The following is a 27,427-nucleotide window of genomic DNA, read 5'->3' as shown; positions in this document are numbered from 1 at the left end:
AAAGTAACATTTTCGCTCTACTATATGGTGGCCATCTTGGATTTCTGGGTCAAATTGATGTCATAGAGTCAAACTGATGTCAGATTTGGAATCGTCATGGTTGACTTACACAAAAAAGTGTATTCATACATGATTCTAGGTGCTCTGGATCAAAAGTTAATTTTTCAAGATGGCGTCAGCAGGTATTTTGGATTTGGCCATCTGACAAAAAATGCCGGGATTTTTCGGAGGGACACGGGGGCTAAATATTTTATGAAAGGTCCATAGAAGTCAAATCAATCATCAAAACATCTTAGCCAGAGCATGGTCACAGAATGTTGGTTCTTGACCCAACTATTTGTCTCTATATAATTGTTTATGCAAAATTATAATATTTAGGGCATAACAGCATGGAGACAATCTTTATTACAATATTATTTCCAATATTAACCTAAATCGATCTCGTCCAATGCACTACATTTCAGTAAAAAGGGGAAATAGAGATGTGATATACGTTTTTTTCAGGGTTTTTTGCTTTTTCTGTCCTGAAATTTTATCAAGATGTGTTTGAATCTTAAAAATAACAATTGTACTGAATTCCTTGGGTCAAACTTGTTTGGGAAAATGTTTTAATTTGTCTCCATATGTTGTTAACTTCAAAAGTTATGCTGTTTTCTTTTTCTTATTTTTCAGGTTTTGGTTCAGGATAGGTGTAATAAAGGGTTAAAAATAAACCCCATGGGACATTATTCCAACCTGTTACCTGTCAGAATCTTAAAATAGACACTTCAAGGATTAATAAAAAACAGGTGGTGAAAAAAAATTCACCCTGTGCAGGTGGACCTATGTTTCCATTCTAGACTATAGTGGCTGTTCTGTATAGTTTAATAGGAGCCTAATACTGCTCTTCTAATTTAAGGCTCACAATGACCTGTAACAATGAAATAGTATATGCATATTATACATTTCCTGAATCCTTAGGTCCTGAGAGTGTTGTAGATTTAGTATTTTGTGTCCCTGTTGCTGTTGTTGATAGTATATCATTTAGGTGAAAATCGTGTAAAATGTGTGTTGTTGACTGTTCAAAGAGCTCCAGTGACCTCTATATTGGTCAGAAAGATTCACATCTTAGCTTGAATGAAATATTACATAGTCCCCTTTAAAATGATACCAAACACAATATTGTGAAACATTGAGAGATGTCCTCTACGACCTACGTGAGTCTAAAGCAGGATATGCACCAGCATCTGAAATGCGATTTCCTGAGGGGGTGGGTATACTTCATGACTTGATAATTATGATAAAGCTACCACTCTGGAAGGGCTATCATACAAAAATATCATCTACAGACATATATATTTGAAAAAATTATATGTACGTTTATTCACCCTGAGTGGCACTGATATCTGGTCTGACCGCGTGTATGCTTTTACCAACGCAGTTGTGTTTCCGGGTTCCCGTTTTGCGCTCTGATTTGCCACTGACCTACACGCATACGCCCCCCTCGCTATCGCCTTTGGGGCGTGAGATATGAAGACAGATTTAACTGGGTATAGGAAGGCAGTACCATACGAGCTGCAAATTGAACATGCAGTGAGTCTGCGACAACAACCCAATAATAAACACTCGAAACAGCTATTACCAGACAATTACAACAGCAGTGGTGCCTGCTTCAAATGTCACGTATTATAGGCTATAAGCCCGTGTAGATCTATTCGGAATAATAAACATATACACCCTCTAGCAAAACATGACACAATGTGATCCTATCTCCGATAGAGCGGCTGGTCGCAGAGACGCGAGTTGAACGAACACATCGGGAGGAGAATGAATGAATGAATGAACCTGATGTAAACAAGACAAAAGGCTTTCTCTGGTCTGCATCCCCTTAACAATTGTGTGTATTGAGCCGTACTGTATTGTACCCAGTCATGCAGTGGTGGTAGCCTATAATACGTGACATTTGAAGCAGGCATCACTGCTGTTGTAATTGTCTGGTATAGCTGTTTCGAGTGTTTATTATTGGGTTGTTGTCGCAGACTCACTGCATGTTCAATTTGCGGCTCGTATGGTACTGCCTTCCTATACCCAGTTAAATCTGTCTTCATATCTCACGCCCCAGAAAAGAAAAACCAGATTCGGCTCAAACAAGGGACTAAACACGTTTCGCAATTATGCCACAACAATGTGGAACACCCTACCCAAAGCTGTAAAGGAATGTGAATCACTACCCACCTTCAAAAACACTCTCAAAGAACACCTACGGGAGACTGCAATTCAAAACTGGCCCCCACAAATGTCCTAACCCAGTTTTACAATAAAGACCAAGCATGGCTTTGTCAGTATTCCAACGTACCCAACCCCCCCCTCCCCCCCCACCTCCAATGTACAGCCCCACCCAACCCCACCTACCCAACCTCCTCCAATGTACAGTTTCTATGTCAAATGTATGTCAGTATTCCAATGTACAGTGTCCCCCCCCTCTACCCAACCCCCCCCCCCCCACCTCCAATGTACAGCCCCACCCCACCTACCCAACCTCCTCCAATGCACAGTTTCTATGTCAAATGTATATACTCTTTTTTTGGATTTTTTTAGTATCACAAACAGTACTGTATTTGAAAATCTGGTATGTCGTGTGTGTCATATGATGAATTGAAAATGGGGGACCCTGATGGAAACAAGACGAAAGTCTTTCTCAGGTCTGCATCCTCTTAACAATTGTATGTATTGAGCTGTACTGTACTGTACCCATTCTGCAATCTGTTAATAAACTTTTCAATCAATCAATCAAACGTTAGCAGATCAAGTCAAGTCAAGAGTTTTATTTGTCACGGCATACGGATATACAATGAAATGCGGGTGGTCTTGCCCGCAACGATGTGCAATTGGTACAACATATAACATATAATAGAATCCAATACAAAAAATGTGTGCAATAAAATTGTGCAATAACAGGTAGCAGGTAACAATAAATGTGTGCAATGACGGGTAACAGTTGACAGTTAACAGTAGTAGTAATAGTAGTGCAATACACTGTTACTGTTGCTAATACTAATTTAAAGTGGCCTTTCCTTTTGGCAATAAGTGAGGGTGCGTGCGGCCTGAGTGTGTGCCCGCTCATGCTAAAGTGTTACAGTGGTACTCAATGTTCATTGTTCAGGACTCTGATGGCCTGGGGGAAGAAGCTGAGCCTAAGCCGCTCTGTCCTAGTAGCTGGGGTTTGCAGGCGTCTGCCTGACCTCAGCAGCTGGAACAGGCTGTTATTGGGGTGGTGAGGGTCTTTCATTATCCTGCAGGCTCTGGATTTGCACCTTTTGTTGTATAGAACCTGCAGGGGAGGTAGTGCAATACCCGTGGTACGCTCGGCTGAGCGCACCACTCTCTGTAGGGCCTTCTTGTCTTGTGCCGTGCTGTTTCCATACCAGGCAGTGATGTTTCCGGTCAAGATGCTCTCTACAGCTCCTGAGTAGAAGGACTGGAGTATCTTCCCCGATACTCTGAACTTCCTTAACTGTCTCAGGTGGTAGAGGCGCTGTTTCGCCTTCTTTACTACTGTGTCTATGTGTGTTGACCATGTCAGATCCTCTGAAATGTGGACCCCCAGGTACTTAAAGCTGCTCACCCTGTCCACGGTAGCCCCGTTAATCATCAGTGGTGTGTGTGTCTCCTGCTGTCCTCTCCTATAATCCACGATCAGCTCCTTGGTTTTACCAATGTTCAGGAGCAGGCTGTTGTCCTGGCACCAGCGTTCCAGTACCTCAACCTCCTCCCGGTAGGCCTTCTCGTCGTTGTCCGAGATCAGCCCCACCACCACCGTTTCGTCTGCGAACTTCACTATGGAGTTGGAGCTGAACTTTACAGATATAGACGCGAGACTGGTGCCGTTACAGCTTGTTAGCTTAATGCTAATGTTAGCAGATAGACACGAGAGCCTAGGTAACGTTAAAGCAATGAGAGGTAACGTTAGCAGAATAGACACAACGAGAGTCTCGTTAATGTTATTATTGATTGATTGAATGAAAACTATTTTACTCTGGCTTGCGCCTAGCTCGCGGACATAAGTTAGCTATGCTGGAGCTCTCAGCTGTACACCAGCGGCCCCAGCTTGTTAGCTTAATGCTAACGTTAACTACTGCTTGACCTTACTCCTAGAACCCACCTCACCCCTGCCCACTTTGACAACCTAGGATGGCTTAGAGTAGACGACAGAGTACAGCAACTTGCAATGGGCCTGGTCTACAAGATACACTACACGACCAAGGTACCCATGTACATGTCAAAATACTTCCCAAAGGTCAGTGAATACCACGATCACAACACCAGAGGGAGCTCCACAAATCATGTTAAACCCAGATTCGGCTCAAATAAGGGACTAAACACGTTTCGCAATTATGCCACATCAATGTGGAACGCCCTACCCAAAGCTGTAAAGGAATGTGGATCACTACCCACTTTCAAAACCTCTCTCAAGGGACACCTACGGGAGACTGCAATTCGAAACTGGCCCCTGTAAATATCCTAACCCAACCCCCTCCAATGTACAGTCATTTACCTAGTATGGTTTTGTCAATAGTCCAATGTACAATTTTGTTTGTTTGTACAGTGTCTCCTCCCCCCCCCCCCCCCCCTCAATGTACAGTTTTGCTTGTTTATACAGTGTGCCCCCCCCCCCCCCCCCCCAACCACCTCCAATGTAAATTACCCAGTATGGTTGTCAATATCCCAATGTACCCAACCCCCCCCACCCAACCTCCTCCAATGTACAGTTTCTACGTCAAATGTATATACTCCCTTTTCTTGACTCCTTCTGTATCACAAACAGTACTGTATTTGCAAATCTGGTATGTCATAAATGTATAGATGTAGCAGTACTGACTATCTGTATGTCATGTATGTCATATATGTCCTGATGAATTGAAAATGGGGGACCCTGATGTAAACAAGACGAAAGTCTTTCTCTGGTCTGCATCCCCTTAACAATTGTGTGTATTGAGCTGTACTGTATTGTACCCATTCTGCAATCTGTTAATAAAGTTTTCAATCAATCAATCAATCAATCAATTCAATCAATCAATCAAGACACGAGAGCCTAGGTAACGTTAAAGCAATGAGAGGTATGTTATTATTGATTATTGATTGAATGAAAACTGTGTTTTACTCTGGCTTGCGCCTAGCTCGCGTACATAGCTATGCTGGAGCTCTCAGCTGTACACAGTGAGACTGTGAGACAATTACGAAATGCGCTTGCTCGCGTTACCGGTGTAGGTGTAGTTTTCAATCAATCAATCAATCAATCAATCGGTCAGGTCACGTGTACCCATTCTACAATCTGTTAATAAAGTTTTCAATCAATCAATCAGGGCCTGTGGTCACGTGTACCCATTCGGCAATCTGTTAATAAAGTTTTCAATCAATCAATCAATCTGTTAATAAAGTTTTCAATCAATCAATCAATGAATCAATCAATCAATCAATCAATCAATCAATCAATCAATCAATCAATCAATCAATCCCGCAGTGCAACGTGACCCAAATCATACGGCAATCTGTTAATAAAGTTTTCAATCAATCAATCAATCAATCCCGCAGTGCAACGTGCAACGTGACCCAAAATCACGTGACCAAAATCAGCCAATGGAAGCGAGGGGTTGCTATGTGCGGGCTTGTATGTGCGGGGCTTGTAAGCGCTGGTCTGAACGGCTGCAGCTGGGTACTATTGGACCTGGCCACTATGTGGACGGATGTGACGTGACGCGGATGTGACGTGTCGTCGATGCCAACAGTGGGTTCCAGCAGCAGCAGCAGCCAGCGAGCAGGGGGCAGATCTCACCGCTAACTGTACCGAGACCTGCTCTCTCTCTTCAAATGCCAGATCGTCGGTGCTGCACTGGTTCATCACACAGCTAGTAGACACACGTCTCACAGAAGAAACGTTCGAAGTGTTTTGATCGTTGATCGAAGAGGGTAAACGATGAGTTTATTAACAACAGCCCGACAACGACAACAACAACATGCCTCCTGCAGCCTCCTCCCTGTGCTGCTGTGTGGAGCTCTGCTGCTGCACCGGGCTGCGGGCTTCTACCTGCCGGGGCTGGCTCCTGTCAGCTTCTGTGAGCCGGGCAGGGAGGGTGCCGAGGTGCCGGACTGCAAGGTGAATGTTTACTATATAGGTTGTTGACTGGATCCATTGCAGCGATCATCTAGTTGCACTACAGGACAAGAGCTAGGCTAGTAGCAAGCAGAGCTAAAGGCTAACGAGTCAGCTGATGACTGACGTTATTAACTTGCTAAATGTCTTCTGAAAACAACAAGCCCGTCCTCTTAACGTCAACCCTATGAGTCCAGGTTGGGTCACTTCTTCTATTGTCACGTTATTAAACGACTGAATTGGGTCTTCTTCAGTCTCTACAGTACTGTATATTGTAGATCTGGTATGTCATAAATGTCTAGATGTAGCAGTACTGTCTATCTGTATGTCATGTATGTCATATGTTATGATGAATTGAAAATGGAGGACCCTGATGTAAACAAGACGAAAGTCTTTCTCTGGTCTGCATCCCCTTAACAATTGTGTGTATTGAGCCGTACTGTATTGTACCCATTCTGCAATCTGTTAATACAATTTTCAATCAATCAAAACCCTATGAGTCCAGGACGGTTGGGTAACTTCTTCTATTGTCACGTTAAACGACCAAACCTGTCTTCTTCAGTCTCTACATGTCACGAAGGACAACGTTAAGTTTGACAGCAGTCATATCCGTTACCTAGCAGGTTATTATAGCCATCGGAGAGGATGCTTGGGTTTGCTGGTACCCGGCTGTCAACTCCAGGAGTCAAAGAGTCGAGCATCACACTTGGGATGCCAGTCTTTTATTACTGTCACGGTATCATACCGTATTTAACATAATGTTGGTGTGTTCCTTTAACATAATGTTGGTGTGTTCCTTTAACATAATGTTGGTGTGTTCCTTTAACATAATGTTGGTGTGTCCTTTAACATAATGTTGGTGTGTTCCTTTAACATAATGTTGGTGTGTCCTTTAACATAATGTTGGTGTGTTCCTTTAACATAATGTTGGTGTGCCCTTTAACATAATGTTGGTGTGTTCCTTTAACAACATAATGTTGGTGTGTTCCTTTAACATAATGTTGGTGTGTTCCTTTCCCATAATGTTGGTGTGTTCCTTTAACATAATGTTGGTGTGTCCCTTTAACATAATGTCGGTGTGTTCCTTTAACAACATAATGTTGGGTGTTCCTTTAACATAATGTTGGTGTGTCCTTTAACATAATGTTGGTGTGTTCCTTTAACATAATGTTGGTGTGTTTCTTTAACATAATGTTGGTGTGTTCCTTTAACATAATGTTGGTGTGTCCTTTAACAACATAATGTTGGTGTGTTCCTTTAACATAATGTTGGTGTGTTCCTTTAACATAATGTTGGTGTGTTCCTTTAACATAATGTTGGTGTGTTCCTTTAACATAATGTTGGTGTGTTCCTTTAACAACATAATGTTGGTGTGTTCCTTTAACATAATGTTGGTGTGTTCCTTTAACATAATGTCGGTGTGTCCCTTTAACATAATGTTGGTGTGTTCCTTTAACATAATGTCGGTGTGTTCCTTTAACATAATGTTGGTGTGTTCCTTTAACATAATGTCGGTGTGTCCCTTTAACATAATGTTGGTGTGTTCCTTTAACATAATGTTGGTGTGTTCCTTTAACATAATGTTGGTGTGTTCCTTTAACATAATGTCGGTGTGTCCCTTTAACATAATGTTGGTGTGTTCCTTTAACATAATGTTGGTGTGTACCTTTAACATAATGTTGGTGTGTTCCTTTAACAACATAATGTTGGTGTGTTCCTTTAACATAATGTTGGTGTGTCCTTTAACAACATAATGTTGGTGTGTTCCTTTAACATAATGTTGGTGTGTTCCTTTAACATAATGTTGGTGTGTTCCTTTAACATAATGTTGGTGTGTTCCTTTAACATAATGTTGGTGTGTTCCTTTAACATAATGTTGGTGTGTTCCTTTAACATAATGTTGGTGTACCTTTAACATAATGTTGGTGTGTTCCTTTAACATAATGTTGGTGTGTTCCTTTAACATAATGTCGGTGTGTCCCTTTAACATAATGTTGGTGTGTTCCTTTAACATAATGTTGGTGTGTTCCTTTAACATAATGTTGGTATGTTCCTTTAACATAATGTTGGTGTGCCCTTTAACATAATGTTGGTGTGTTCCTTTAACATAATGTTGGTGTGTCCTTTAACATAATGTTGGTGTGTCCTTTAACATAATGTTGGTGTGTTCCTTTAACATAATGTTGGTGTGTTCCTTTAACATAATGTTTGTGTGTTACTTTAACATAATGTTGGTGTGTACCTTTAACATAATGTTTGTGTCTTCCTTTAACAACATAATGTTGGTGTGTTCCTTTAACATAATGTTGGTGTGTTCCTTTAACATAATGTTGGTGTGTTCCTTTAACATAATGTTGGTGTGTTCCTTTCCCATAATGTTGGTGTGTTCCTTTAACATAATGTTGGTGTGTTCCTTTAACATAATGTTGGTGTGTTCCTTTAACATAATGTTGGTGTGCCCTTTAACATAATGTTGGTGAGTTCCTTTAACATAATGTTGGTGTGTTCCTTTAACATAATGTTGGTGTGTTCCTTTAACATAATGTTGGTGTGTTCCTTTAACATAATGTTGGTGTGTTCCTTTAACATAATGTTGGTGTGTTACTTTAACATAATGTTTGTGTGTTACTTTAACATAATGTTGGTGTGTTACTTTAACATAATGTTGGTGTGTTCCTTTAACATAATGTTGGTGTGTTCCTTTAACATAATGTTGGTGTGACCTTTAACATAATGTTGGTGTGTTCCTTTAACATAATGTTGGTGTGTTCCTTTAACATAATGTTTGTGTGTTCCTTTAACATAATGTTGGTGTCTTCCTTTAACATAATGTTGGTGTCTGCCTTTAACATAATGTTGGTGTGTCCTTTAACATAATGTTGGTGTGTTCCTTTAACATAATGTTGGTGTCTTCCTTTAACATAATGTTGGTGTCTTCCTTTAACATAATGTTGGTGTGTCCTTTAACATAATGTTTGTGTCTTCCTTTAACATAATGTTGGTGTCTTCCTTTAACATAATGTTGGTGTGTTCCTTGAACATAATGTTTGTGTGTTCCTTTAACAAAACAATGCGTAAATGAGCCCCACGCTACAGTGATAGATCGCCACTATGCTCCTCTCTTACTCTGTGTTGCTGCTGTGTTTTTCGATTGCTTTCAGTCCACCATCGAGCTGTTTGTGAACAGGCTGGATTCAGTGGAGTCGGTCTTGCCTTATGAGTACACTGCGTGAGTATTCTTCCTCCATATATGTATGTATCTGTGTCTGTCTCTTTGTACAGTATGTCTCGCTGTCTTTGTGTCTGTCTGTGTATGTCTCGCTGTCTTTGTGTCTGTCTCTGTGTTTATGTCTCGCTGTCTTTGTGTCTGTGTGTGTATGTCTTGCTGTCTTTGTGTCTGTCTCTGTGTTTATGTCTCGCTGTCTTTGTGTCTGTGTGTGTGTCTCGCTGTCTTTGTGTCTGTGTTTATGTCTCGCTGTCTTTGTGTATGTCTCGCTGTCTTTGTGTCTGTCTCTGTGTTTATGTCTCGCTGTCTTTGTGTCTGTGTGTATGTCTCGCTGTCTTTGTGTCTGTCTCTGTGTTTATGTCTCGCTGTCTTTGTGTCTGTGTGTATGTCTCGCTGTCTTTGTGTCTGTCTCTGTGTGTATGTCTCGCTGTCTTTGTGTTTATGTCTCGCTGTCTTTGTGTCTGTCTGTGTATGTCTCGCTGTCTTTGTGTCTGTGTGTATGTCTCGCTGTCTTTGTGTGTGTTGAGTCTGAGATTAATAGAAAGTGAGATGTGAGCATTCTTCCTCCATATAAACTCTGTATGTCTCGCTGTGTGTGTCTGGTTCTGTGTCTGTTTATGTCTCGCTGTCTTTGTGTCTGTCTCTCTGTCTGTGTCTGTCTGTGTCTGTCTGTGTCTGTCTCGCTGTCTGTGTCTGTCCCGCTGTCTTTGAGTGTTCAGTCTGAGATGAATTGAAAGAATGGATTCTTTGGAACTCGACAGATTGAACAACAGACCATTAATATGACCCAGTTCTGTCCTGACATGAAAATGTCCCAGTCCCAGACCGCCTGTTTACCACAGAACCCCTGACATGCTACAGCAACTGCAACTGCAACACAACATCAGCGCGACTTCAACGCAACATGGTTGCAGATGTTGCAGAGGGTGTTGTAGAGTGTGTTGCGAGCATGTTGCGTACCTCTCCCCAAAATCTAATCTGAACAACCGTTGCGTTGATGTTGCGTAGCAGTGATTGGTTGGTTAGCGAATGGGGGCGGGGCTGTCATAGAATAATATTGGTCCCGCAGGGAGGAATACTATCCTCGAGTTAACGTAATTTATACAAATGGAAGTATTGATTTCGCCGTAACGAATCATTAAAAAGATATACCGTTAACTGGAATATGTTAGTTTCTTACACATATGTTGGATTATGTAATTGATTTGTCATGACAAACCAATAAAAAATCACAAATTAACCGGTGGTTATCCTATAGCCCTAGTATGTACATTTTAACAAAGTGGAGCCGCTGGGGACTTCCATAGCATACGCCTTCAAATCCTCTTACCTTGATGATTAAAGTTATTCCCATGGCTGGTGTTGATATTTTACGATGCCAGCTTGTGAGAATTCATTGTAGCCAGCTAGCGTTGATGCTATTCAATGCTATCATACCCAACTAACGTTAATGCCATTCCGAATTTATTAACATAGCTACAACAACACAGTAACGTTAATATAATTACATTCATCATTGTTTACAATGAACGGTGGGGCTAATCGAAAGGACTGGACACGGACAAGTTAAACAGCAATCATTTAACCGGACACACAAGCAGAAGGCGAAGCATCATTTTAACTTCCGGTCGGGGGGTTTCAAAATAAAAGAACGACGTCTAAAGCACCGGAAATACGTTTATTTTGTACATTATCTAACGTTAACACGAACCTAAAGTTTAGGTTCGTTTTAATGTTAGATAATGTACAAAATAACTTTAGGTTAGTTTTAACGTTAGATAATGTACAAAATAACTTTAGGTTAGTTTAGGTTCGTTTTAACGTTAGATAATGTACAAAAAATGCTTCGCCTTAACTTTAGGTTCGTTTAGGTTCGTTTTAACGTTAGATAATGTACAAAAAAATACGTATTTCCGGTGCTTTAGACATTGCTCTTTTATTTTGAAACCCCCCGACCGGAAGTAAAAATGATGCTTAGTTTTCGGCTTGTTATCAATGGGTTGGTTGAGAAGGGAAGTTTCATCTATCTAGGGAACCTAGCTACATCCGGGGTACAATGTTGCATAGGCTGTGCGACGTGCGTCGATGTTGCAGAAGCATAAAGGCAGAGTGTCTGCAACACTGTTGCGTTGTCGAGCCCAAATATAGAAAAACATTAGCAATTTTTTTTGACCTTACATATGTTGTTGTAGGAGGCCTCTGATGCAGAAATGAAAGGGTTTTCAAACATTTTACATTTTCGTAAGTTTTTAGGGAACTGTAATGTTGTAACATGGCAACATTGGTCCTAGCTGACAGCAGCATTTCTGTATTTGTACTCACATTGTCTGAACAAATATACAGAACAACTAAAGGTTATTTTGCAGGGTTGATTGCTTACTTAGCCCCATGGAAAAAGTATAAATAAATAGATAGATAGATAGATAGATAGATAGATAGATAGATAGATAGATAGATAGATAGATAGATAGATAGAAATAATACACATGCTTATTATATTGCAGTAGAAATAACTATACTACTAGTACTAGTAGGAACCAGATGTATATTCCAGCCACACAATGTCTGGCTTTGCATCAAGCATCCACATTATATTTACACAAAACAAGCTCAAAATCAAATGTGATGAATCTATTCCACAATAACTAAATATATACATGTTCTAGACAGTGTAATAATCACCAAATTTTACTTGCTTGATTCTGACAGATCCAGTCCAATAAAACAGAGAGGTGTTGCTTGCATGGAGACTTGACAGTTGTGTGACTTTGGAGGCCAGAGGGTGGGACCTATAAACAAATTTACTATCCAATAGCAGTGTGAGGCTGAACAACACGACCCATTGACTATGTAAATGTGTTAAAAAAAGAAATGTACAAGACTTTTTTTTAACTAGTTAAAGGTGATGTTGTCATATTGCAGCTGAGGGTGTTACAGGGTTAAGATAGGTTCTGTCATGCAGGTATTAGTCTGACTATAGGTTCTGTCATGCAGGTATTACTCTGACTCACAGGATGTAGACTGTGGGTATAAGCATGCCATTGGTTCAGTCTGAATGCTCCTCCCCTTCTGCTATCTGCGACACAAGGCCACCATCGCTGCATCCCGGGCTTGGCGCCGCCCCCGGGTGATAGTGATTGGTTTAAAGGAATGCAAACAAGCCAGAGCGTTTCCCCCCCATAGTGGAATGATAACGGGTTCAGCCAGACCCCTCCGGCGCCGATACAGAGCTAACGTAGTTACAGGTTACAGTTACAGAGACTATACAGTTATAGTACAGAGCTAACGTAGTTACAGGTTACAGTTACAGTTATAGACTTAAATAATTGACGGTCAGAATAGGACCCTAAAAACACCAAGTGGCCTGGACCTCTAGTCACTTGGACCTCTAGTCCTCTAGTCACCTGGACCTCTAGTTAGTAAGTAAGTAAGTAAGTAAGTAAGTGAGTGAGTGAGTGAGTGAGTGAGTGAGTGAGTGAGTGAGTGAGTGAGTGAGTGAGTGAGTGAGTGAGTGAGTGAGTGAGTGAGTGAGTAAGTAAACTTTATTTGTATAGCACCTTTCACAGATAAAATCACAAAGTGCTTCACAGAAGTAAAACATAGCAACATAGAGGTGAACGCACTACACATAAAACAATTCTGACAAGCATAGGTATAACATAAGATAATTAAATAACTAAATATGAGTGCAACATAAATGTCAGTCCTAAAAACAAAACAACAATTATAAATAAATAAACAAAGTATAGGAATTAATTAAAAGTCTGTCTGAATAAAAACGTTTTCAACTGTTCCTTAAAAGTGGATAGGGAGTCATGTGAACGCATAGAAAGGGGGAGGGTGTTCCAAAGGGTAGGGGCCATAAATTGGAAGGACCGGTCACCTTTTGTTATTAACCAGGTCTGTGGGACAACCAGGAGATTTTGGTGGGAGGACCTAAGTGCACGACTGGGGGAGTAGGGGCGCAGTAAATAAAAAATGTACACAGGGGATTTACCTTGGAGGGCTTTAAAAGTTAAAACAATAATTTTAAAATGGACACGATAATTATTGGGGAGCCAATGTAGAGTGGATAAAATGGGGGTGATGTGGGCACGCCTACTTGTCCCAGTTAAAAGCCTTGCCGCTGCATTTTGAATGATTTGCAAGCGGTTTAGCACAGATTTATCCAGACAGGTAAAAATTGAATTGCAATAGTCCAGGCGTGATGAAATAAAAGCATGGATGATCATTTCCATTTCAGCTCTAGAAACAACAAATCTTAATTTGGCAATGTTTCTGAGCTGATAAAAACATGACCGTGTGAGCTGGTTGACATGGCTGTTAAAAGACAGTCATCAAAAATTACACCTAAGTTCCTCACATGAGGTTTGACACACTGACCTAAGGGTCCAATAGAATTTTTTATAATGGGGATGATGTGGTCGGGAGCAATAATGAGGGCTTCTGTCTTAGGCGCCGGTTACACCTTTCGTTTCATTGTCATTTCAGTTTCGCCTCAACGCAGCAGCCTCGAGTCACACTTTCGTTTTTGTCACCTGAGCACAGTGATGTAGTACACTGCCAAAGCAGTAGGTGGCAGTAGGTGGCGAACATGAAGGCAATTTCAACCAATCAGAACTTGAATGTGCCAATACACTTCCTGCAAAACCTGCAAAAGAAAATGTCAACAAGGCGGGCGCCTATGGGCGCCACCATCTTTTGCCTATTTACCCAATGCAGCAATTCTTTTTCAGCAAAGTCTAATAAAAGTGCAATAAACAAAACGGATACATTCACTGTGTGTTCTGCCTGTCATTTGTTGATGAAACAAAACTAACATCAACACAAGTGACCACCAAGAGCGGATAGTTTAGTCTAAAAAAAGATCGGTAGCTACAGTTAGCTGCATGCTAACGTCAATGGAATATGCCATTATAACAATATAGCATTGTGGCTAGAAGCTAACGTTAGCTCACGCTAGTTAGCCAGCACCAAACTGATGATATCGGGAGCTATCAGTAGTTAGATAACATTAGAGACAACGCTGTGTGTATTAAACAAAGGTGAATAGATGACTGGGCCATTTTGTTTAATGCTTGTTAAGTTGAAAGAGGAGCTTTGAGCTAACAGGGTCTGATAGCTAATGCTAGCTCATGTTAGCCAACCAATCGGTAATGCTAGCAGAATGAATGGATGTAAACTTTATTTAACATATTGCATAATGGGTACAATACAATACGGCTCAATACAAACAAATGCAGACTGTTGTAGCTTGGACTGGGGTCCTTATAACAATAACTTGACAACACATAGTAGCTGCAGCTATTTGGGACAGCTCTGCTGTCACCGGAAGGGCACGCAGATGGTATCTACTGCGCATGGGCGTTTTCGCAACAACGGCTCCGTGCAGACTACACGACTGATGTCGGTGAGTTTTTTGCCGCTACTCCAAAACGCAAACACAATTTAGCGTTTCAGCTAGGGCCACGACGTATCCGCCAAAAAACGCCAAAAAACGCATTTCTGTGTAAAAGGGACATCAAACGTATTCAAACGTATTAAAAAAACGACCACAAAAACACTAGTGTAACATGCCCCTTACTTGCATCGCCAGATGATTAAAAAAAAATAAAAATAAAATCCAATATATATATTTTTTTAATGCAGTCAGGCCACTGAACTTAGAATTAGGCCAGGACAGTGTTTCTAGTTGCATCAGCGCAATAGTTAGACAACCTAGGTGGGGAACAACCAGGAGATCACTGCAACTCACACAAGTTGGAGAACTATCTCTCTCTCTCTCTTGCTCTCACACACACACAAAAGGAGCCGCATGTGATTGGTGGAGGCGGGACCCTTACAAAAAACGGTTGTTGCTAATCATTGACACATGCTAGCCTGTAATAATCCCCCCAGAAAAATCTACTTTGCATTTGATATATTGCAAATATATGCCATCACACACACTGGCATTTAAAGGGTTAGAATTATCAAATTAATATGTGGTGTTATGATCAGGGCTGAAGTTCAATAAAAGATTGTATTATTTAATTTATTTTTAATCTGACATTACAAAAAAACTGAAAATCCATCAAAATCAGTGTTGTTGCTAATCATACATATGCTAGCCTGTTTTTTAACAATAATTTGTGATGCCATCACAAACACTGGCATTTAAAGGGTACAAATAAAAAAATGCCTGCACCAGAATGCAGGAAATGAAGTCTTTGTAACAAGAAATGTCCTGGTGGGGGACCCCCAGACCCCCACTTAAAAAGTGACCTGACTGGGGCTATATTTTGCACTATATTTCCTGGCCTGAATGATTTCCCCAGTCCGGCCCTGGTTAAAAGCCTCCAATGCTTATTAGTGTGTGTGCGTTTGAACGTGTGCATGTTTCAACCATACATTTCCATTTTTTTACCTCCTATAATAGTGGGGGTCGCGGCTCTCTGACACCGTTATTTTTGGGTCGCGGCCTGAAAAGTTTGGTAACCCCTGCTCTAGTCACCTGAACCTCTAGTCACCTGAACCTCTACTCACCTGAACCTCTAGTCCTCTAGTCACCTGGACCTCTAGTCACCTGGACCTCTAGTCACCTGAACCTCTAGTCACCTGAACCTCTAGTCACCTGAACCTCTAGTTACCTGGACCTCTAGTCCTCTAGTCACCTGGACCGCTAGTCCTCTAGTCACCTGGACCTCTAGTCACCTGGACCTCTAGTCCTCTAGTCACCTGAACCTCTAGTCATCTGAACCTCTAGTCACCTGAACCTCTAGTCACCTGGACCTCTAGTCCTCTAGTCACCTGGACCTCTAGTCACCTGGACCTCTAGTCACCTGAACCTCTAGTCACCTGGACCTCTAGTCACCTGGACCTCTAGTCCTCTAGTCACCTGGACCTCTAGTCACCTGGACCTCTAGTCCTCTAGTCACCTGGACCTCTAGTCCTCTAGTCACCTGGACCTCTAGTCACCTGGACCTCTAGTCACCTGAACCTCTAGTCACCTGAACCTCTAGTCCTCTAGTCACCTGGACCTCTAGTCCTCTAGTCACCTGGACCTCTAGTCACCTGGACCTCTAGTCCTCTAGTCACCTGGACCTCTAGTCACCTGGACCTCTAGTCCTCTAGTCACCTGGACCTCTAGTCCTCTAGTCACCTGGACCTCTAGTCCTCTAGTCACCTGGACCTCTAGTCACCTGGACCTCTAGTCCTCTAGTCACATGGACCTCTAGTCATCTAGTCACCTGGACCTCTAGTCACCTGGACCTCTAGTCACCTGGACCTCTAGTCCTCTGGACCTCTAGTCACCTGGACCTCTAGTCCTCTAGTCCCCTGGACCTCTAGTCCTCTAGTCACCTGGACCTCTAGTCACCTAGTCCTCTAGTCACCTGGACCTCTAGTCATCTAGTCACCTGGACCTCTAGTCACCTGGACCTCTAGTCCTCTAGTCACCTGGACCTCTAGTCACCTGGACCTCTAGTCCTCTAGTCCCCTGGACCTCTAGTCCTCTAGTCACCTGGACCTCTAGTCACCTGGACCTCTAGTCCTCTAGTCACCTGGACCTCTAGTCCTCTAGTCACCTGGACCTCTAGTCCTCTAGTCACCTGGACCTCTAGTCCTCTAGTCACCTGGACCTCTAGTCACCTGGACCTCTAGTCCTCTAGTCACCTGGACCTCTAGTCACCTGGACCTCTAGTCCTCTAGTCACCTGAACCTCTAGTCACCTGGACCTCTAGTCCTCTAGTCACCTAGTCCTCTAGTCACCTGGACCTCTAGTCCTCTAGTCACCTGGACCTCTAGTCACCTAGTCCTCTAGTCACCTGGACCTCTAGTCCTCTAGTCACCTGGACCTCTAGTCACCTGGACCTCTAGTCACCTCAACCTCTAGTCACCTCTAGTCCCCTAGTCCTCTAGTCACCTGGACCTCTAGTCCTCTAGTCACCTCAACCTCTAGTCACCTCTAGTCCCCTAGTCCTCTAGTCACCTGGACCTCTAGTCCTCTAGTCACCTGGACCTCTAGTCCTCTAGTCCCCTAGTCCTCTAGTCACCTGGACCTCTAGTCCTCTAGTCACCTCAACCTCTAGTCACCTCTAGTCCTCTAGTCACCTGGACCTCTAGTCACCTCGACCTCTGGACCAGTGGGCATCAGTACTTGCCTTGACAAACTCCTTCTTCAGTTCCACATCAGTGTAACAAAAGTAATCCAGTAAGAAGAACAGTGAAAACATCTTCTCCCTAGAGAAACTACGCGAGTGTAAACTCTTGTTCTTGTTTAATTGTTGTTATTGAGTCTATTTCTGTTATAACTGCAGCACTCATGGCTGCGTTTATTCTACTAATGTTAACGTTACTGCTTGTGTTTATTCTACTAACGTTAACTTTACTGCTTGTTGTGTTTATTCTACTAATGTTAACTAATGAGAGAGAGAGACAGTGAGAGAGACAGACAGACAGAGAGAGCGAGAGAGAGCGAGAGAGAGAGAGACAGAGAGAGAGACAGAGAGAGACAGTGAGAGAGAGAGACAGACAGACAGAGAGAGAGAGACAGAGAGAGACAGTGAGAGAGACAGACAGAGAGAGCGAGAGAGAGAGAGACAGAGAGAGAGACAGAGAGAGACAGTGAGAGAGACAGACAGACAGAGAGACAGTCAGAGAGAGAGAGTCAGAGAGAGAGAGAGACAGTCAGAGAGAGAGAGACAGTCAGAGAGAGAGAGACAGTCAGAGAGAGAGAGACAGTCAGAGAGAGTCAGAGAGAGAGAGAGACAGTCAGAGAGAGAGAGACAGTCAGAGAGAGAGACAGTCAGAGAGAGACAGTCAGAGAGAGAGACAGTCAGAGAGAGACAGTCAGAGAGAGAGAGACAGTCAGTCAGAGAGAGAGAGAGAGACAGAGAGAGACAGTCAGAGAGAGAGAGAGAGAGAGAGTGAGATTAAGAAAAGGTAATACGTCGCGTGTGTGCGCGTGCGTGCCAATCAAGGCTCCCTCCATACAGGCAGACAGTATGGACCTGGGCTGGCTGCAGGACAACACAGGGGTCTTTCATACAGCAGCTACACAGAGAGAGGAGTGTAGCCAACCCACCTCCCCACTTCAATATATCACATTCTAGACCCCTACTCTGCCCAGGAACTCATGGCTTCCACAGCAGTTAGCATATATCTGGTGTATTTTCACAAGGACATTGAAATAGTAGTGTTTAGCCCAATATTAGCTAATTATTAATACTAACTAACCCTAACACTAACACTAATAATCACCACTGTCACATGTCACCACCGCACAAGCAGTGGCCTATTAGCAGATTTGATGATTTTAGAGCTAATGAACTGAACTATTATCATTTGATTTCATTCCATTGTACATGTGAACTAACAGTACAGTAACAGTAGTAGTGCTTAAGGTTAGGTAGGTTTAGGCCCCCTGCGCTGCCCAGTAGTAGTGCTTAAGGTTAGGTAGGTTTAGGCCCCCTGCGCTGCCCAGTAGTAGTGCTGAAGGTTAGGTAGGTTTAGGGACTGTAATAAAATAATACATCTGTACAGAACATTCATTCTTCTGGTTTCCCAGAAGACTGGGGAATAACCTCCCATCGCAACAGGTCTGCTTGCTTTCACCTCCTTCGTCAGTTTGCCACAAATGGCTTCAAATGATTTTAAAGCAGAGGGGGTAATTTTAATGCCACGGCCGAAATCATCCAGAAAACACAATATTTCATACCACTTTTATGCCGATGACTCCCAAATCTACCTTCCCTCGGCCTCAACCCCTCTGACACAGCTAACCTAGACTCCCTATAAAACTGTCCCAGGGACATAAAAAGCCGGATGGCCCTCAACTTCCTTCAGCTAAATGAAAACCCACCGACCCCCCAACACACAGCCCTCCCACTGGAGAAGCCCCCCCCCCAGAGACGGAGATACCCCCAAAAGGAGATTCTCCAAGCCTCTCTTCATGTCCAACATTTTGAATTCTTGTCCTTCATATTTGTCCATGTGCACATTTAAAGCAACTGCTATTCTAACATAAAAATAATATAAAAGAAGACTAAAGACAATTGGCACTTCCCAGGTAATTATTTTTAACCCCGTTTAACCCCCGTTGGCGGGTTGGAGGGGTAAGGCTCTCCTGGAGAGGGCCCCTCATATAACGACGTAGATATCCCCAATGGGGATGCTCCAATGTCCCTATTATTGTCCCAACATTTTATTTGAATTTTTATCTTTCATATGTTAGTACATTTCTAGAGTTCTGGCTGGTCCGGTTGATCTCGGTGCTCGGATCTCGGTTGGTGTGTGTGGCCTCCGTGTTTGCATCTTGGCCTGCATCTCGTGTGCGGATGGTCCGGCCGACCTCTGTGCCCGAGTCCTGGTTGGTCCGGTTGTATCCAGCGCCTCCCCGTCCCTCCCATGGGGGCCATCCGTTTCACCTCTCCCGAACCAGTTTGTATCACTTGCTGCGTTATATTCATCGTGTTGACTTCCATGTTAGCTTGCAGCTCCTTCTCCAGCCAGGCCTCGCTGCGGTCCAACACCACGTTAGCTTGTATCCCTTGCTGAGTCGTATTCATCGTGTTGACTTCCATGTTAGCTTGCAGCTCCTTCTCCAGCCCGGCCTCGCTGCGGTCCAACACCACGTTAGCTTGTATCCCTTGCTGCGTCGTATTCATCATGTTAACTTCCATGTTAGCTTGCAGCTCCTTCTCCAGCCAGGCCTCACTGCGGTCCAATGCCACGTTAGCTTGTATCCCTTGCTGAGTCGTATTCATCGTGTTGACTTCCATGTTAGCTTGCAGCTCCTTCTCCAGCCAGGCCTCACTGCGGTCCAATGCCACGTTAGCTTGTATCCCTTGCTGCGTCGTATTCATCGTGTTAACTTCCATGTTAGCTTGCAGCTCCTTCTCCAGCCAGGCTAGCTTGGATAGCCTGTGTGTTAGCTTGGATAGCTAACTCGATAGGCCGTGTGCTAGCCCGCATGTCCTGGGCGATCTGCATTCTAGCTTGGATGTCAGCCTGTATGCTAGCTGCCCACTGCGTCATGCTAGTCTGAATCATCTCCAGCGCCACCATTTGTACTTCTTCTGGGGTCGCTTTTCTCTCGCCTTTTCTCGTGTTCAACCCTCCTCCTCTTATATCCTTGAATTGTCACTTTTTATTTCGCTTTGAATTGTTTTACTTCCTTTTCTTGATATTCACCGACCGGGAGCTCTTTCATGTGGCTGCTCACCAGAAAGTCGCAAATCGGAAGTCCCGAAATGTAACCTTTTCATCAAGACTTATGACTCAGAAGAAGCTTCTATCCCCAGGCCATCAGGCTGCTAAACGAACAATAAACACTATGCAACAACCATCAAATGCACACAGCACACACACCCACACGCACACACTCACTTAAACAAACAACACACTGCAGCACCCACTCTCCACACTTTAGATCACACAAACACACTTTATATTTATTGATAAAGGATTTGCACTACAACTCGTACACCTACTGTAAATTGTACCTAAATTGCACCTCATCCCATTTCTGCCTTGCACTATATAGTATTGTATATTAGTACACTGCACAGTATTGTATATTATATGGTAACTCAGTTACGTCTATTCTGCATCGAACATTGTACGTAACATATGTCTATACTGAACACTGTGACCTCATTTTTTTTTACTTCTAATTTACATGCTATACTATGTTATTTTATTTCATACTTATCTTGTCTTGCACAGTCTCTGGAGCACAACAGTAAGAAGCATTTTGTATAAAAGTATTCTGTACTTCTGTATGACAACTATTAAAGAAACTTGAAACTTGAGCATCACTGCTTCTGATTGTGATTAGTTTGTTTTATAATTATGCTGATATTTCCCCATGTTGTTTTAAGCGTTCATTATAATTGGTATTGACGAGGATCACTTGTATACATCATGATATCAGCGAAAAGAGCCATTTAATTTGTATGTTCTATCACCTATATCCCTTATTCCTTCAATATTATAATTTAAATAATTTTGTCTTAATTCTTTCTGCCAATGGTTCAATGCTTATAGCGAGTAGTAATGGACTGAGACCGTCTCCCTGTCTAACTCCTCGTCTGATGTCAAAGAAACGGCATCCATTTACCCTCACTTGTGATTCTGGATCTAGGTAGAAGATTTGTATCCACTTTATTAAGGTGTGGTCTGGGGATTTCTGCGAGAATCTTACATTTTTTTTCCTTTTGTGGCGATTGGACGGTGAACACACCTTTTCTGAAAATAACCCCCTTCATTTTATTTTATTTTATTTAACCTTTATTTAACCAGAAAAAGTCTCATTGAGATTAAAAGATTGGAAGAGCGTCCTGGCCAAGATAGGCAGCAGCACAGTTACAATTTCACATTTACAGACAAAAACAATAATAAAAAAATTAAAAACATATAGCAATAAAAACAAGGACAATTCACAGAACCATTCATAGTCATTCAAAACATCTGCAGCCAGATGTGCTGGATTCCATATCTCTTAGAAGTTTTTATTTTTATTATCTCCCCCCCCCCCCCCCCTCCTTTTTTCCGATTTTCTCCCATCCCACTGTTAGTCGTTATGCCAATTCCCAACCCCCTTCCTCGTTGTTGCGCACCCCCCCTACTGTTGGTCCGAGAGGCCGGAGACTGTCGCATGCTTTCCTCCGACGCATGTGCAGCCAGCCGGCAGCCAGCCTGGCAGCTCAGATTCTCACTGGGAGAGTGTAACGTGTGGAAGGTCACACTACCTTTCTCCAGATCCTACCCTCGCTGTGCAGGCGCCCCGACCGAACTGTAGGGGTCGCTGTCCACAACGCCCAGCACCCACCCATCAGCTTTCCCACCCCTAACACTGCCAATTGTGTTAGTGTGAACGACCAGCCAAGCTGATAGCAACGGCGAGAGCTGGATTCGAACCCAGCGTCTCCAGCATTGATGGCGAGTGCCTTGCCCACTACATCACCTAGCCGCCCCTTAGAAGGGTTTTTAAAAGCAACCAGTGAGACCAGCTCATGCAAGTTCAGGTGGTTTTGTAGCTGATTCCAGGTGGAGGGAGCTGCATATCTGAATGCCCCTTTTCCCAGTTCAGTACGGACCCGAGGGACAGTTAGTAAAAATAAGCCCTGGGAACATGAAGACCATAACTGCCCATACTTTTTTGGAGAATGTACATCTGTAGGTAAGTTGGCAGCAGTCCAATGATAGCCTTATAAATAAGGATATGCCAATGGTTGATTCTGCGGGTGGACAGGGCAGACCATCCCACCCGAGAATAGAAAGTACAGTGGTGAGTAAGGACCTAAAAATGTGTAATAAATCTCAGCGCTCCATGGTAGACAGAATCCAGCAAGTGTAGGCATTTCGAGGATGCATGCATGTATATAACATCGCCATGGTCCAGCACAGACATACAAGTAGTCTAGATGCGTCATTGACGACGCATCTAGGCGTCGGCGATCATAGTAGCGCAGGTCTCTAGTTTATGGGTGTAACGTTTTTTTTTTTTTTTTTGCTTCCCCCTGTTCCTTCTCGAACACTTATTGTATGGAAATAGTCTTTGACTATTTACCTTTTTTTGTTTCTATGTTCGAGACAAATAATCAAATCAGTCACATTGCTGTGAACCTTCACATCATCATCTCACATGAATACAGTTGGGGCTGCTGCTGTGCTTGGAACCACAAGAATGACCCAGCTGTACAGCCACACCCAGTGTGCACATCATTCCCAGAATATCTCTGGACCACAGGAATATGATGGCAAATGGACTGCATGTATAATATAGTGCTTCTTATCCAAAGCGCTTTCACACTCACCCATTCACACACCGATGGCCGAGACGACCGTGCAAGGTGTCGACCTTTCTCATCGGGAGCAGTTAGGGGTTCAGCGTCACTTCCACACGCTGCCGGGAGGAGCTGGGATCGAACCGGGAACCTTCTGATTACCAGACGGCCAGCTCTACTTCCTGAGCCACGGTCTCGTCATAAAAAATAAAAAATACGTTTTTTTTTTATCCACTTTTTTCTCCTCCTGTTTTTCTGTGTTTTTCTCCCATCCCAATTTTTTTAGTCGTTATGCCAATTCCCCTACCTTCACCATCTCCCTCCCTCGCTGTGCAGGCGCCCTGACCGACCTGTAGGAGTCGCTGTTTTACAACGACCAGAACACCACCCCACCGGCTTCCCTCCCACTGACTCTGCCAATTGAGTCAGTATGACGGCTGGCCCAAGCCGGAGGCAACGCTGACAGCCGGATTCGATACCAGTGTCTCTCGCGTTGGTGACGAGCGCTTAGTCCGCTGCGCCACCCAGCCGGCCTAAAAAGAAAAGATTTTAAAATGTATTTTATTATTATTATTATTATTATTATTATTATTATTATTATTATTATTATTATTATTATTATTATTATTATTATTATTATTATTATTATTATTATTTGTTTTCAAAAAGTGAAAATAGCATCTTTGTCCTGCATGCAGAGACCTGCATGTGTGTGGCCCTTAACTCCACAGCACTGGCACACACCGGGCAGGACTGTTGGCCCTTAACTCCACGGCGCTGGCACACACCGGGCAGGACTGTGAGGGTGAGACTCTTTGTAGTCCCAACGTGCCCCGTTGGCATTCAAATATCCTGAGGTGAAAGGTCAACTGACACCCTTTCAGAAATCCCCTCTCAGGAGGACAGACGGCCTCTGACAGCCGTCAGCGGGACGCCCCGTCTCCGAGGGTTTAATCAGGGGGGAAACAAAAGTGATTGTTTTAGTGTCAAAGTTCACCATGTTGTTGTCGTCGTCTCTACTTCACTAGGTAGGGGCGCGCCCAAACAGGGACTACTTCACTAGGTAGGGGCGCGCCCAACAGGGACTACTTCACTAGGTAGGGGCGCGCCCAACAGGGACTCTACTTCACTAGGTAGGGGCGCGCCCAAACAGGGACTCTACTTCACTAGGTAGGGGCGAGCCCAACAGGGACTACTTCACTAGGTAGGGGCGCGCCCAAACAGGGACTACTTCACTAGGTAGGGGCGCGCCCAAACAGGGACTACTTCACTAGGTAGGGGCGCGCCCAAACAGGGACTACTTCACTAGGTAGGGGCGCGCCCAACAGGGACTCTACTTCACTAGGTAGGGGCGAGCCCAACAGGGACTCTACTTCACTAGGTAGGGGCGCGCCCAAACAGGGACTCTACTTCACTAGGTAGGGGCGCGCCCAACAGGGACTCTACTTCACTAGGTAGGGGCGCGCCCAACAGGGACTACTTCACTAGGTAGGGGCGCGCCCAACAGGGACTCTACTTCACTAGGTAGGGGCGCGCCCAAACAGGGACTCTACTTCACTAGGTAGGGGCGCGCCCAACAGGGACTACTTCACTAGGTAGGGGCGCGCCCAACAGGGACTCTACTTCACTAGGTAGGGGCGCGCCCAAACAGGGACTACTTCACTAGGTAGGGGCGCGCCCAACAGGGACTCTACTTCACTAGGTAGGGGCGCGCCCAACAGGGACTACTTCACTAGGTAGGGGCGCGCCCAACAGGGACTACTTCACTAGGTAGGGGCGAGCCCAACAGGGACTCTACTTCACTAGGTAGGGGCGCGCCCAACAGGGACTCTACTTCACTAGGTAGGGGCGCGCCCAACAGGGACTCTACTTCACTAGGTAGGGGCGCGCCCAACAGGGACTACTTCACTAGGTAGGGGCGCGCCCAACAGGGACTCTACTTCACTAGGTAGGGGCGCGCCCAACAGGGTCTCTACTTCACTAGGTAGGGGCGCGCCCAACAGGGACTCTACTTCACTAGGTAGGGGCGCGCCCAAACAGGGACTCTACTTCACTAGGTAGGGGCGCGCCCAAACAGGGACTCTACTTCACTAGGTAGGGGCGCGCCCAAACAGGGACTCTACTTCACTAGGTAGGGGCGCGCCCAACAGGGACTCTACTTCACTAGGTAGGGGCGAGCCCAACAGGGACTACTTCACTAGGTAGGGGCGCGCCCAACAGGGACTACTTCACTAGGTAGGGGCGAATGAATGAATGAATGAAATGAATGAATGAATGAATGAAAACTTTATTTAACAGATTGCAGAATGGGTACAATACAGTACGGCTCAATACATACAATTGTTAAGGGGATGCAGACCTGAGAAAGACGTTTGTCTTGTTTCCATCAGGGTCCCCCATTTTCAATTCATATAGACATATATGACATACATGACATACAGATAGTCAGTACTGCTACATCTATACATTTATGACATACCAGATTTGCAAATACAGTACTGTTTGTGATACAGAAGGAGTCAAGAAAAGGAGTATATACATTTGACGTAGAAACTGTACATTGGAGGTTGGGTGGGGGGGGTTGGGTACATTGGGATATTGACAACCATACTGGGTAATTTACATTGGAGGTGGTTGGGGGGGGGGGGGGGGGGGGGGGGGGGGGGGGGGCGGGGGGCACACTGTATAAACAAGTAACACTGTACATTGAGGGGGGGGGGGGGGAGGAGACACTGTACAAACAAACACAATTGTACATTGAACTATTGACAAAACCATACTAGGTAAATGACTGTACATTGGAGGGGGTTGGAATGATTGGGTTAGGATATTTACTTATATCACTAGGTAGGGGCGCGCCCAACAGGGACTACTTCACTAGGTAGGGGCGCGCCCAACAGGGACTCTACTTCACTAGGTAGGGGCGCGCCCAAACAGGGACTACTTCACTAGGTAGGGGCGCGGCCCAAACAGGGACTACTTCACTAGGTAGGGGCGCGCCCAACAGGGACTCTACTTCACTAGGTAGGGGCGCGCCCAAACAGGGACTCTACTTCACTAGGTAGGGGCGCGCCCAACAGGGACTGTGGTCTGAAACCTGGTGTCCCTCCTGGCTGAGACGTCATATTTGGGCTTACCATGTCTCAAGACGGATTGTGATACATTAGAAAAGCCTTTTATTTGCTGGTAATGACATGCTGCACTTCTCTCTCTCTCTCTCTCTCTTTCTCTCCCTTCCTCTTTCTCTCTCCCTCCCTCCCACCCTCCCCCCTTCTCTCTCTCCCCAGGTTTGACTTCTGTGCTGTGGCAGCAGAGAAGCGGCCGTCAGAAAATCTGGGACAGGTGTTGTTTGGAGAGAGAATCGAACCCTCACCATACAAGGTACCACACACACACACGCTACATGCCCAGTGGCGCTATACATTTAATTTTGTGTATATTTTCATATAAAAAATTCACTATGGAATAAGGGATTTCTATGGGGTGAACATCTGCCACCAGCCTCTAGGGGGCAGCAGTAGACCACTTGACTAATCTGCTCTGAATGAATGAATGAATGAAAACTTTATTTAACAGATTGCAGAATGGGTACAATACAGTACGGCTCAATACATACAATTGTTAAGGGGATGCAGACCTGAGAAAGACGTTTGTCTTGTTTCCATCAGGGTCCCCCATTTTCAATTCATATAGACATATATGACATACATGACATACAGATAGTCAGTACTGCTACATCTATACATTTTATGACATACCAGATTTGCAAATACAGTACTGTTTGTGATACAGAAGGAGTCAAGAAAAGGGAGTATATACATTTGACGTAGAAACTGTACATTGGAGGTTGGGTGGGGGGGGTTGGGTACATTGGGATATTGACAACCATACTGGGTAATTTACATTGGAGGTGGTTGGGGGGGGGGGGGGGGGGGGCGGGGGGCATACTGTATAAACAAGTAACACTGTACATTGAGGGGGGGGGGGAGGAGACACTGTACAAACAAACACAATTGTACATTGAACTATTGACAAAACCATACTAGGTAAATGACTGTACATTGGAGGGGGTTGGAATGATTGGGTTAGGATATTTACAGGGGCCAGTGTTGAATTGCAGTCTCCCGTAGGTGTCCCTTGAGAGAGGTTTTGAAAGTGGGTAGTGATCCACATTCCTTTACAGCTTTGGGTAGGGCGTTCCACATTGATGTGGCATAATTGCGAAACGTGTTTAGTCCCTTATTTGAGCCGAATCTGGGTTTGACATGATTTGTGGAGCTCCCTCTGGTGTTGTGATCGTGG

General features: G+C 44.1%; 1 pseudogene across 1 annotated transcript in view; it reads left to right on the top strand.

Moving 5' to 3' along the window:
• Positions 1-5,769: 5,769 nt before the first annotated feature.
• LOC311234573 (transmembrane 9 superfamily member 2-like) overlaps positions 5,770-27,427 on the top strand; it is a 98,844-nt pseudogene continuing 77,186 nt past the window's right edge. The window contains exons 1-3 of the transcript XR_014621076.1: positions 5,770-6,133; positions 9,292-9,359; positions 26,413-26,506. The product of XR_014621076.1 is annotated as a transmembrane 9 superfamily member 2-like (transcript). The remainder of the gene's footprint in view (positions 6,134-9,291; positions 9,360-26,412; positions 26,507-27,427) is intronic.

The sequence above is a fragment of the Notolepis coatsorum genome (genome assembly GCF_963971535.1).
Source record: "Notolepis coatsorum genome assembly, chromosome: 9".
NCBI classification, from domain to species: Eukaryota; Metazoa; Chordata; class Actinopteri; order Aulopiformes; family Paralepididae; genus Notolepis; species Notolepis coatsorum.
Note: the sequence above shows the minus strand (reverse complement) of the source record. Positions and strands in the feature narration are given on the sequence as shown.